The following is a 13,031-nucleotide window of genomic DNA, read 5'->3' as shown; positions in this document are numbered from 1 at the left end:
ATTGCTGTAATGTCAGTAGTATGTAATTTTTTATGTATAACTGAATGAGTATGTTGGACTAATATAGATAGTTAGAATGATTGTTTGTTATGTTTCAGGGGTTTCATACTAATTAATTTGTTCCAAACTTTAAAAATATATAATATAAGTTTATACATAAATGTATATGTATTTATCTAATAAAAGGTTTACATTTTATAAAACGGCTGTAATTAAAATAAAATAGGTAATGGTTTCTCGTGTTTTTGGCTGGAGCCTAAAGATTTAGCATTCAAGGAATAGTCTAAAATATTTTTAAAAATTTTATGTACATTAATTAGATCAAACAGTTTTCTCCTACAACTCAGCTTAAATAAATTTAGTAAACAAAGCAATTGAATTTAATGCAAATGATCTCTTGATGAATTGATTATGTTGATTAGTTATACCATTAAATGCTTTTATTTCAATTTTGTACCGGTCATATAAAATCCTTCGGGGGTGTAATTATAAATAGTAAATCAATATTTAATCAGCGGGTCACAAGTAAGCAACATCAAAATTATGGCTAAACACTTATAATAATTTAATTTACATACAAATATTTTTAATTTCGACATTTACTTTGTTTTTAATATATCGTCGTATTTAGTTTGTGTTCAAACTAAATTATTTAACATAGAAAATTACAAAATTGGTGCTTCAAATAATATTTTTTTAAATTATGGTTTCATACATGGACAAAACAAAGCACTTGCATTCCAACCGAAATGAAAAACTGTGTAGATAATCTGCAAAACGAAAAAATATATTTTCCAAGAAGCTTTAAATCTCGCGAAGAATTTACAAGCATAGACGTTCTGGACGATAAAGAATGAAAGTCTCTCATTTTTCAAATATTCTACAAAATGTGAGTTGCTTCTGGTTGCTCAAAGTGAAATTAAAAATTTTATGGATGAAAAATAAAAAGTTACTGACCGTCTTTAAAGTTATTATAAAACATATTTTTTTAATGGGTATGTACCTATTATCATACATAAATGGTTGCGTGTAATTTAAGCTTGCACTATACCGCACACTGCATCTGAGGACGTAAATCATATTGGCTGGGCTTACATATACGGAAAAAATGCACTTTGTCGAACAAGAAAAGCTGCTCAAAGGAGCTTTCTGTTATCTAGAAGGAACTTTCTGTAATCTTGAATAACATAATATCGATGCCTCGTTTTTTTAGATGGATAAGTCAAGATTTAATTTTTTTAGTTATGCTAATCATTGTATTTATATGTCTGGAAGTAAACAAACTTAGCAATCTTTCAGCTCCACAACTAACTAAAACGTTGTGATAATTTGCATAATATCTTTAATCCTAAAACAAGTAACTATTGCGTAGATATTTCATATTTCAGGTGCCTCCGACGTTGGCGACCCAGCCAGGACAACTGCATATTTGATGTACTCACCATAGTGATTCCTGGTGGAAGATGACCAAAGTGGTTTTCCGTTGCCTTTTATAGAGGATTTTTCTGTCAGAGTTACCTACATTCAACTTGTTTGTTCTGATTTGGGGGCTAGAAACTCGCTTTTCTTTACTTTGGGTGATACAAATAATTATTTGTTATAATTAATTTAGCTCTGCAAAAACTTAAGGCAGCCATTACTTAAAACAGGTAATTTCTAGTTATCTCCGTATGATGCTGAGCCATAAAAATGTGGAAAAGATAGATGTAAATTCTTGATTGACTGAAATTCAATTGATTAGACTTGATCAATTTTTCAAAACAATTTCATAACTTTTTAAAAGCCTAAAAATTCTTTTTAGAAGCCACCTGATCTGCATATTCGACAAGACCTGTAACAGGGCCACGGATAGTAGCAAGAAAGTCCATTCGGTATTCTTATAGAGGGGGAAAGGAACAATACTACAGGACTGTTGTAATGTATGATTGAGAAAGGTCCCAATAGACAATTCAACATACGTTTGATTACTTCATTTGTTTTTCCTTTCAAAAAGTAATAATGAATTCATCATCATTTTCATTCCCTTTCTGCACCTAATGGTGCATAGAGCACTGCATTGGTACACCAATTGCAGCGTATCTTAATCATTTATATGTTACATTAAGGTAAGATGATCAGTCTTACGCTTCAGGTACCAGTCCGGGGACTGTGATATATTGTAGTGTGTAAAACACCTTTTAAATAGATATTTCATATCAACCATGTCGGGAATCGAACCCAAGACCTCTCGCGTGGTAGGCAAACGCTCTGACCATTACACCACGAGGCCGACTAAATAATGAATTACGTACTATTACACGATATTTGGTTTGATTCATTTTATTCAATGATTTGAAAATGAATTGCTTTGCTCATGTTCACACGGTCAAAACACTCAAAAATAGGTTGAAAATTTGACAACTGCGTAATTATTTATTTTCTTGAGGAGATTTATGATTTTTTTAACTCGACGCGCCATCTGTTGAAAGTTGCACTTATTATCAGCCCGCCCTTCTTTTCGGAATTTCTTCCTTTTGCATGTGTTAAAATACATGTTTTATTCGCAAACTTAATTTTGTACCTATTTTCAAAATTATTACTTTTTGTATTTCAAAAATGTTTTTTTATTTTTTATTTTACAAATTAGTAAGAAATCAAAATAAATACTACAATCTGTGGCTTAAATCTAACCTTTTTGGGCCTAAGAGGGATGTCTAGGGTCCCCCAAGTAGAATATTATTTCAATAACTTTTTTGTTAATCATTACATCGGTTTTATTTATTGCCTAAAAAAAATCCACCAAATTCTCTCAATAATAATTGACATTTGTGTTTGGTTTCTCCCGCACAGCTAAATAATGTTTTATATATTGGCCATAATATAAATAAAACACGAGTGATACTTTAATCCACAAATTTGGAATATCCAGTGACCGGTTTCATCGCTTTCGCGACATCTTCGAGACTGGTATCTTTATTAAAAAGTTAAATGTAATTATACAGAACAGAGGTAAGGATACATAATTCAAAGTTTTATGTAAGTAAATTAAATAAAATTATTTTTATCTTAAGGATCATTATCAACAAATTTTCTTTGGGTTAACTAATGAATTATTTATATAATAAATTACAATGAACTTCCATCAAGAACTTTCACTTACAAACTTTAATGTTTTTTATATTGGCCAGTTTGTTATTTAGTCATTTTTTTCTTGTTTTGTGTGGTTAACACTTCACATGCATTCCCCTCTCAACTTCCAGCTGTACCTCTACACTAAAGGGTGACGCTGCATTAGATCAATGCTGTTCAACGTGTCACAGCAAAAGAGGCGTTATGTCACAAAGCATACTCTTGACACAGTATTTTATGAAAAAAAGCAAGAAATTCGCAGAAAACCCGAAATATTGTTAAACAGTTTCATTATCACTACCAAGACAATCGTAATGACTTTTTTTTAAAGTCGTGTTTTAGGCATTTTAATTGGGGTAATTTTTGTGACACCCTTCAAGAATATTTGTATCCTTATTACGTTTAGGCACGGAAAAGTTGAAAAGGCTAAAATCAATTTTCATTTTTTTCTTGCCTACATTTTGTAGCCATTTAATGTCAATCAAAAAATAAATATAAACATATTTGGTTATATGTTTTTTTTTTTTTTAATTTTTAATTTTTTTTATTTAAATTGACAATTAAAACACGTTATAGTTTATTATAACTCCACGAAATGGCTGAAAAAAAATATCTGTAATTCTGCGATTTACGACATTGGCTCTTTCAGATCCAAATCTCTGGTGGTGTAGTGGTCAAGACGCTTGACTCACGCACGGAAGGTTCCGGGTTCGATTCCCGGTGAGAACACAAAAATTAAAATGTGATTATTCTCAAGCCTGGGTGCTCTGTGATGTAATTCACCACTGTAATTAGGCCTCCAGGCCTGTTGTGGTGCAAAAAAAAAATGTTAAAAATGTTAAAATGTTAAAATAAAGACATAATTTTTAATGTTACTTTAACATAACCTTTCTTTAAGGTATATTTGTATACTTGTACGCACCAATGATTTGTGTTTTATTGGATTCTACTTTCAGTAAATAAATATTCTATTCACATTACAAATGGTACTTATATACAATGCAAAGCACTTTATGGAGCGAAGAAGCTAATTTATGTTTGCATAAATTACTTCCTGTCTTACTAAATATTGAATCTTCTTACCTTTCTTTACTAATTTATTACGTTTAATCTGCTAACATTACATTCGTTTCGAATTTAGATTTGTTGGAACAAACAATGGAAATAATGACTTTTCAGTGATATAAAATCGCCTTGTTAATGACGGGTTTTTAACTCAATAGAATGGAATTGGGCAAACTCTAATTTGATTCTCCATAACTCACATTAATTTAATTGAATCTGTGCAAAAAAAAATCTTACTCACGGTCATCACTTCAGTTGCATATGCAACCTGGGCAGAGCTCTTCAGTCTTATAATCAGCGCCTAGAACACTGTGTTCTAGATAAGTGGGAATTCGAGAGACAGATTTTAGACTTGATGTATCTTTATAAAGTAATCGATTGTAATGTTGATACTACATTTAGTTTAGAGAATGTACCCCTGAATGTCCCCAGAGGGCGAATGAGATCGTACACTGCATTTTATCTTCCAACCTTAAATAATAATATGGCTCATTTTAATGTATTCTCATGTATGTTAAGATGTGTGGTAAAACGATATATGATAGGTGCACAAATGTCGAGATCCGTGAACTGTGTAAATCTGAGATATGCTTTATCGACAGAATCAAGAAAAACGGCTCAAAGAATCTACGATGTGAATGTTGATGGATGCAAAAAAGAGCAAGACCAAAAAAGATATCGCACGAGCAAGTCCTTCAAATACTTGAAGATGGACATGTCAAGAGTAGGAATAATCGGCGTGCGTGCATGAGAAGATGTATGAATGTAGAGAAAGCGAGGTATGTATGCAAAGACAGAATGATGTGGCATTCTACCTTCTCTGCCGACCCGTTCGAAGAAACGATGTGACAGTTTTTTTGTTTGTTTTGAGAGATTTTCATCATTTACATCGAGACTCTTAAGATGCTGTATCGAAATTTTGAGACCATCAGTACGATTTTAAATACTCTCTAGGGAGAAGAAAATCTGTTTCTAGCACGTTATTTATAAAGTAACTTCAAAACCTGACGAATACAATATCATGTTTTATAATATAATTATAATAATAATAAATTTCGATAATTTTTAAAGTGTAGTTTTCGTGAGTAATCACTTCAAGGGCGCTGTAAGATATAATTTTAAAAAAATAAGGTCTATCTACAGGCTGACTCTTACTTGTAAATTGTTTTCATCGATTGGCTTACAAAAAAAGTATATTTGGGTATCACCAGCATAACAATGAGCCCATAATCCGCAATATTTAATTATTTTTTCCACATCTTTTGTATATAGGAGATACAACAATGGCCCTAAAACCGATCCTTGCGGTACTCCTATTGTTACTGGGTGTATTGGAGATCTAGCATTTTGAAATGCAACCTCATACAATAGTTATTAAAATAAACCTCATAATAAAGTAATGAAAATAAACGTAGAATTTTAGAAACTGAATCCTTTGTTGATTTAAGAAGATTTTCCTCATATGTTAATGTATGACTTTTGCGATCTATGTATGTTTGGTGATATAATAGACTACTAAAGTTGAAATAACTTAGTAAGATTGTTTTGTTTTATTCGAATTTCGTAAATTAATTTCATTCGACTTGTGAGATGATGTGATTTATTAACTAAATGCACATTTTTTTCATACGAATTCTCTAATAAAAGTCTCGAAAATCTCCGAGACTCAAAGTCCGAGTCCGACTTTAATCTTGAAACTCAAATAAGTATTGAAGCCCAATTTGTAACACACAGTAGAGTCAACGCTCGAGCATGGGCATGACACCAAAAAAAAAAAAAAACGAATGGAAAAACCGGTATCTTAATTTGATTTTATTTAAACAGGACACAATCATTTCATAATAATTAGATTTCTTTCTAAATGAAGGAAAATGAAACGTTTTCTTGAACAAACGTGAAATTATAACATCAGTTTATTTCAATAAATGAAAATTAATGATAATATTCAACAAATTTATAAATCGTTTATTTAGTTTCCAGACAATTACGCTAATGATCGCATGCACGACATGGAAAAATAATCGTTTTGTAATATCGTTAAATGATGCCTTAATTTGTTTAATGTATTTTTATATTCAAATACTCGAATTATTTGCTTTTGAAAAGAATTTAGTACGGTTTCAGTTGGTTGGTGAAAATTATTAATGGAAGTTCGTTTTAATTTATTTTGGAAATAAAATATGGGTGCAGCATGCCTACTTTAAAAGGCATTGGGTTCTCGACGACCTGGACGTCCGCCAATGACTGTTCATCGGTAGTCTACGGGACACGAACCTGACTTAAGAGGACGCACAGGAGCTGGCGGCCGACATATGTACATAGAAATTCATTGTAGGCATCGTATTCTCTAACTAGAGAGCGGACATGGATTAATGCTGATAATCTAGTGTTACCAACACAAGCGAAAATCGGAAGATTTAAATAGATTCAGATGGCCAAAATTGCCAACCTCCAGAATTACTATCTCCTCAAAGACCATGAGTGGGGAGAGGGAAATGGCCAGTATTGCAGATTTTTAGATTCACTTTCCAAATAAAAGCCGTAATGATTTCAAAGTCTAGCTGTTTGGCTTTTTTATGAGTTAGAGAAGAAGGAGGAATTGTGAATGGGTATTAAGAGGATGTTTTTAGATTAAGAACGAAAAGGTTAACCATGAACTGATAAGCAATGATTTTTTTCACGTAGGTATATTTGAGCGTGAGGACTATGAAGTATAATTAACAGAAGTGCTGGGAGTGATAGTCTCTCCGCTGTCTAATTTTGAGCCATTTCAATTGCTTACGATACTTAGAAATGTGGTTATGTTTCCCAAGACCAAAAATAAACCTTGTGCATGTTTTCTGAAGTCATTTAATTTTATCAAGTTGCTCACAGCTTAAATCAGTAATGGAAACATCAGCGTAATCTAGAATTGATAACAGTTATGCTTGTACGAGAGAGCATTTAGTATTGATGGGTAAGAACTTTTTCAACCTTCTAAATGAGTGTAGACTGAAAAATATTTTTCGGCTTAATTTATCACTATGAGCTCACCAGCATAGATGTTCATCCATTAACACTCCTAGAATTTTTATAGATTTATTGTAATGGATATTAGTACCATCGACATTAAGAGGATTAAAAGAAGATATGTCTCACTTACTAAGCAATGTTAGACTACTTGCCAACATAATTTGTGTTTTAGATGGGTTTATTGGTAAATAAACTTAATTTATTTGTTTAAAATAATTTTGTAGCGATTTTCATTTTTTACCAATGTTTCTGATGAAGTTAAATGCCAGTTAATAAAAAAATAAATGTATAAAATGAAAACCTTACAATTACCTCTGTATATTTCTTACACTGAATCAATTACATCAAACATTAAATGATGTATACATTTCATTCCAGAAATTTTCTTTTAACAGACAACTTTGCGTAAATTCAAAGAAATCATTATCCTTAAATACCATTGAGACTCGTTTGAAGAAATTTCTTCAGGAAGTGAAAAAACGTTAGCGTAGAGCCTTATTTCTTCAAGACTTCAATGTTCTTTTCAAAAAGATTAAATTATTTATTTCAACCCTCAAACCATTCCATTTTCTTCGTAAGGCATTAATTCGGCATCCGTGATCACTTTATACCCCAAATTTTATGAAAAGGAAATATTGGAGGTGGAAAAGTACATGCAAGCTTTTGCCAGACGAAAGGAAAAACCGGAAAGATTCTTTTAAAGGTTACAGAAGTTTTCATGTTTTGAATATGTTTTTCACACCGATAACTGAAATACTGACATTTCTGTAAGCACCGCTTTAGACTCCTCTGAACGTGGGCATGAGTAAGAGAACGCTATATGAAAAGCATCCGTAAGGTTTGTATTTTTTTATGTTTTTGCATGTTCGCTTGTTTTAGTTTTTTTACTTATTATTTTTAACAGTTATTTTGAATTAACTGCGTAAGATATTTTATAGGTAAAATTTTGATATGAATTAATAAAACAATTAGTTTTTAGACCACTTCTTATAAATTATTATGAAAAACAAAAGTTTTTTATAAGTGTTACACGATTTAATTATATTACACTATTAGTTTCTACTATAGTTTCAGGAGAGAACTACTGCCATCGACGGGTGATAGAAAACTAATAAATTATTTACATAATATTGTTCACAGAATCATCATTAAGTTATGTTTTAGATGCTCGTCACATAATAAATTCACATCTTTATGTCCATTTTTTTTGTATTTTCTGCTTATTTTGCTATAATAATACATTAGCATGATGGTTGATGAAGTGGTCTTTTCAGTATTTTTTAACACTCTTGTATAAAGATTTAATGAGTAAATACATAACTGTTTGAAAAATGAAGTGTTTTGAAGTAAATTCCCTGATTCACTTTATTTAAAAACACTACTAGTTTCATAAAGCACAGATGTTCTCATCTACATTATGTTATGAACTGTCAAATTATTTTATTTTATTTTATTTTATTTGATTTTATTTTATTTTATTTTATTTTATTTTATTTTATTTTATTTTATTTTATTTTATTTTATCTTATTTTATTTTATTTTATTTTATTTTATTTTATTTTATTTTATTTTATTTTATTTTATTTTATTTTATTTTATTTTATTTTTTTTTATTTTATTTTATTTTATTTTATTTTATTTTATTTTATTTTATTTTATTTTATTTTATTTTATTTTATTTTATTTTATTTTTTTTTTTTTATTTTATTTTATTTTATTTTATTTTATTTTATTTTATTTTATTTTATTTTATTTTATTTTATTTTATTTTATTTTATTTTATTTTATTTTATTTTATTTTATTTTATTTTATTTTATTTTATTTTATTTTATTTTATTTTATTTTATTTTATTTTATTTTATTTTATTTTATTTTATTTTATTTTATTTTATTTTATTTTATTTTATTTTTATTGATTAAGGAAGAGAAAGGAGACGTTTCTTCAGACGTGATTTAAACAGAGATACTGTAGTAACATTTTTGATAGTGGATGGAAGATGATAATTTATGTGATGTTATAAACTGTTTATAGCATCACCTGTAGATGGCAAGATCTGCTCTCTCTAAAACTTGTAGTATTTTTAAATAATTTCATACGTTTTAAGAACAAAGCGTTTTGTTAATTACATATTTTATAATGTCATTCCACAAAGTTAATGCAGATTCAATCAGTGTGGAAAAAACTATCTACCATACGCATTTGAATCAAAACAACTGTGACAAAGTTTAACAAAAGCATGGCATAGCAAGTTGTTCCATCATGCAGAAAATTGTATTATTTATTTATTTAAATTTTTTATTCCAGTAAAATGGCTATAAAGTGCAGAGCCAATTCTACCATATAAACATATAAACATGAACATAAATATAAATTTAAACAAAAATATAACAATAAACATAAATATAAACATAAAATAAAATTTTATATTGCAGCACTTATGGTGGTCTTAACATATCGCGCCATCGCCATCGCTTGAACAACGGTGATTGGATCCACTCTGCAGTGGCTTGGAGAATTTCGTTATTAGACTTTTTTAGGCGTTCCCATAGGCTCCAGGCTCTTTGGCGAAGCAGGGCAGCGAAGGTGTTTATTCGTCCAGCTGTAAACATTTCAGAGGCACTGCAGTACCTAGGCAATCCGAATAATTGTCGGTATGAGTTGTTATACGTGATCCTTAATTTATTCCACGCTCCTTGCGTATAGTTGTTCCAAAGTTCCGCTGTATACATGGACGTCAAATACGAAGTAAATATGATTTTCTTCACTTCGTTACTGCATTGAAAGAAGCGTCTCGCTAGCATAGAGGCATTAGATTCAAGTGATTGAGTTCTTGAAATAAATTTTATTTAGATAATATTTTGGTTTTATTATGAATACTAAAATGTCAATTTTTTATAACGATAGTTTATGATCCATAAACTGTTTCCTTTTTCTAAAAGCGGTAATATTCTTGCTTGTTTAACTGTATGTAATCATAATGATTTATTTAAACCTTTTAAGAATGTTTTATTAATGTAAAAAGATTAATTTTCTTTTGAAATAAATATAATCTTGTAACCAAATGAATGTTCTACTCTTTTAAGCTTTAGCATACTGTGTGAATAAACTTCTTTAAGTCACTGTGCGGTAACCTGAGGTTAGGAAATAATGGCCTGATAATCACTGTCTTTACATCCTATTAAAAACGTAGCAAATATGTGTATTCAGAAAGATTACACCACTTTCTCTCAAATGAATGATTTATATATGCCGTATTTTTCTCAGGGACTTCGATAATTTGTCATATTTTTGGATCGTAATGGACGTAATTGTTAATTTTAAGTTATATAAAAGTCTTTTTTTTTTCTTATATCTTAAGGTTTATTCGAAGATTATCATAAACTTAGTGCACATATTATATATAATTTTATGACAAGTAGTTGCTGAGATATTAATTAATTAATTTTAATTTGCAAAGCCGGATACAAAACAGAAACGGGCGGATTAAACTGCGCGCTTACAATAATTGGAATATTTACATCTGAATATTCTGTTTATATGCAGTAATATAAAATAATACGCCCCTTTCAAAAGCCAACTGCAAATTTATCGTAATTAATTTTACACTGATTTGTTTGTTTGTTTCTCATTAAAATAATTTTCTTTTATGAGGATTCACATTAGCTTGCTAGCTAAGTGTTTTTTTTTATTCTTCATGGCAACACTAAAATTATTTAACAATATTTTCGGAATTAAAGAAAAACTGAATTTTACGCTTTATGGAGTTATAAAACTGAGTATGTCGATTCATGATTGCCAAAACATTGTAACTGATTAAAAGAAAATTTAAAGGGAGATTATTTTGTCTTTTTTATTATTAAGTACCTAACGTGCTTCAAGAATCATCCGTGATTTTTCTTGTGCTTTGTTTTAATTATAATTATTAATTTTCAATTTTGTTTTTTAGTTTTATAGACTAAGAACCTAAAAAAACCCATAAAAAAGACAAAATTTAGGTAGATTGTAAAAATGCAAATATTTACTTGAAAAAAAAATAATAAAAAATTACGTACGTAAAGCATATTATGAGAACTTTTCCTTTAATATTTTTAATCAAATGAAAACGAGGGTTATTTTCACTAAGAAAGTGTTTAAAACTCGTTAAATTATTTTAAAAGATACCACAGTGTAACAGAAGAGGTTAAATGGTTTTAATAGGGTAATAAATTTTTTCTTCGCCTCTTTAATGTAATTAAAAACCTTTAGAAACTTCAATGCAGTAGGTGACTATCGTAAAATTATTTATACTATAACGAAATGTTTTAAGTAAAATAAGCAATATTAAGAGAGTTTCTAATTGTTTAAATATTTCATTCTCAAATGCTTATTTCATAATAAACTGACAGCTTTGAAGGGATAACTAAAGCCACATAAAATAAAAAAAATGGTAAAAAAACTAATTAATATGTGGTGAAGAAGATAAAAAATACAGTTTTGTGTATAAAATAACACCAGAACCCTGGACGAGTGTTTTCATCTCAATGGCTGCTCTTAGGCAAATATTTTGAATAAAAAAATCGAGTAAAAATAAATCCGCCTCTTTATTTAGTGGTTGGCGCATTCGCCTACCATTCTTGAGGTCACGGATTCGATTTTTTTTAAGGTGGAATTACAATATTTCATTTAATGGTTTATATAATATGCAATATTTCATTGTTCCTGGACTGGCAACTGAAGCGTAGGACTGATTACTTTTTCTTAATGTAACAGATAATGGAACATCACTAAATTTGTTTTACTAATACAATGCCCTTTGCACCAATGGGTACGAAAAAATGTGATGATAATGACGAATATTTTTGAAGGCATTGTGTTTTTTTTACTTTAAAAGGGGGGGTATCATTAAGAATAACGTTATCTGTTGACGTACGAGAAAATAAGAAGTATATGGACATATTCTAGTTAAATTAATACAGAATTTCTTAATTTTATAAAAACATCGCGAGTGGTATACTCGTATAATGCTATTTTAAATCGACTTAATTTACTCGGAAATTAATATTCTGACGTTGCGTATTTGTATAACATAAAATATTGTTTATATAAATCAACTCGTTTTAATTATTTCAAAGATGGTGCACGGAAACTTACATTTGTTAAGCTAAAGTTATGTATCTTTATTATATTTTATAATCTTTATTGACTTTCTCTTTACTTTTTTTCTAGTTATTGTATATTCTTAAGAATATATATTATGTGATTTTTGGATTCTTATATTTTTTTTTAAATAACAGTTTTTATTATTTATATTTAAACCATTAAATTTGTTGTCAAACGTTTTACTAAATGTTTTTAAATTTTTTGTATATAACCACTTACCGACTTTCTTATGTCTACCGGTTTAGAGACGTACCCGTCTCTTCGTTACACCAATTACAATTACACCAATGAAACCAACATGCAAACCAAAATGCAAAATCCACTATGCACAGTGCATCTTTGTCATAATCAGTGCATGTGCTTATTAAAATGCATGTCGAGTTAGTTTTATATTTTTGTGCAACAACTATGGTGAAGGTGTATAGTGGGTTTTGGATGTTGGTTTAATTGGTGTCCTGGCGAAGAGACGGGTACATCTCAAAACCGGTAGGCATTGATAAGTCGGTTAGTTGTTAAATACAAATATTCAATAACATTTAGTTGAGTTAAATTCAATTAAAATCGCAATATCTGAAATGAAAAAATTAAAATCATTTTTTGTCAAAAAACCAACGATCTTTAAAATGGTTTTGGGTATATGGAAGGATGTTTTACCAGTTCTGGGCTGGCACCTGAAGTTTAAGACTATAATTTTACTTTTTTTTT

This window comes from Micrasema longulum, unplaced genomic scaffold (assembly GCF_059751315.1).
Source record: "Micrasema longulum isolate JH-2025_06_02 unplaced genomic scaffold, ASM5975131v1 h1tg001376l, whole genome shotgun sequence".
In the NCBI taxonomy this organism is placed as follows: Eukaryota; Metazoa; Arthropoda; class Insecta; order Trichoptera; family Brachycentridae; genus Micrasema; species Micrasema longulum.
Note: the sequence above shows the minus strand (reverse complement) of the source record.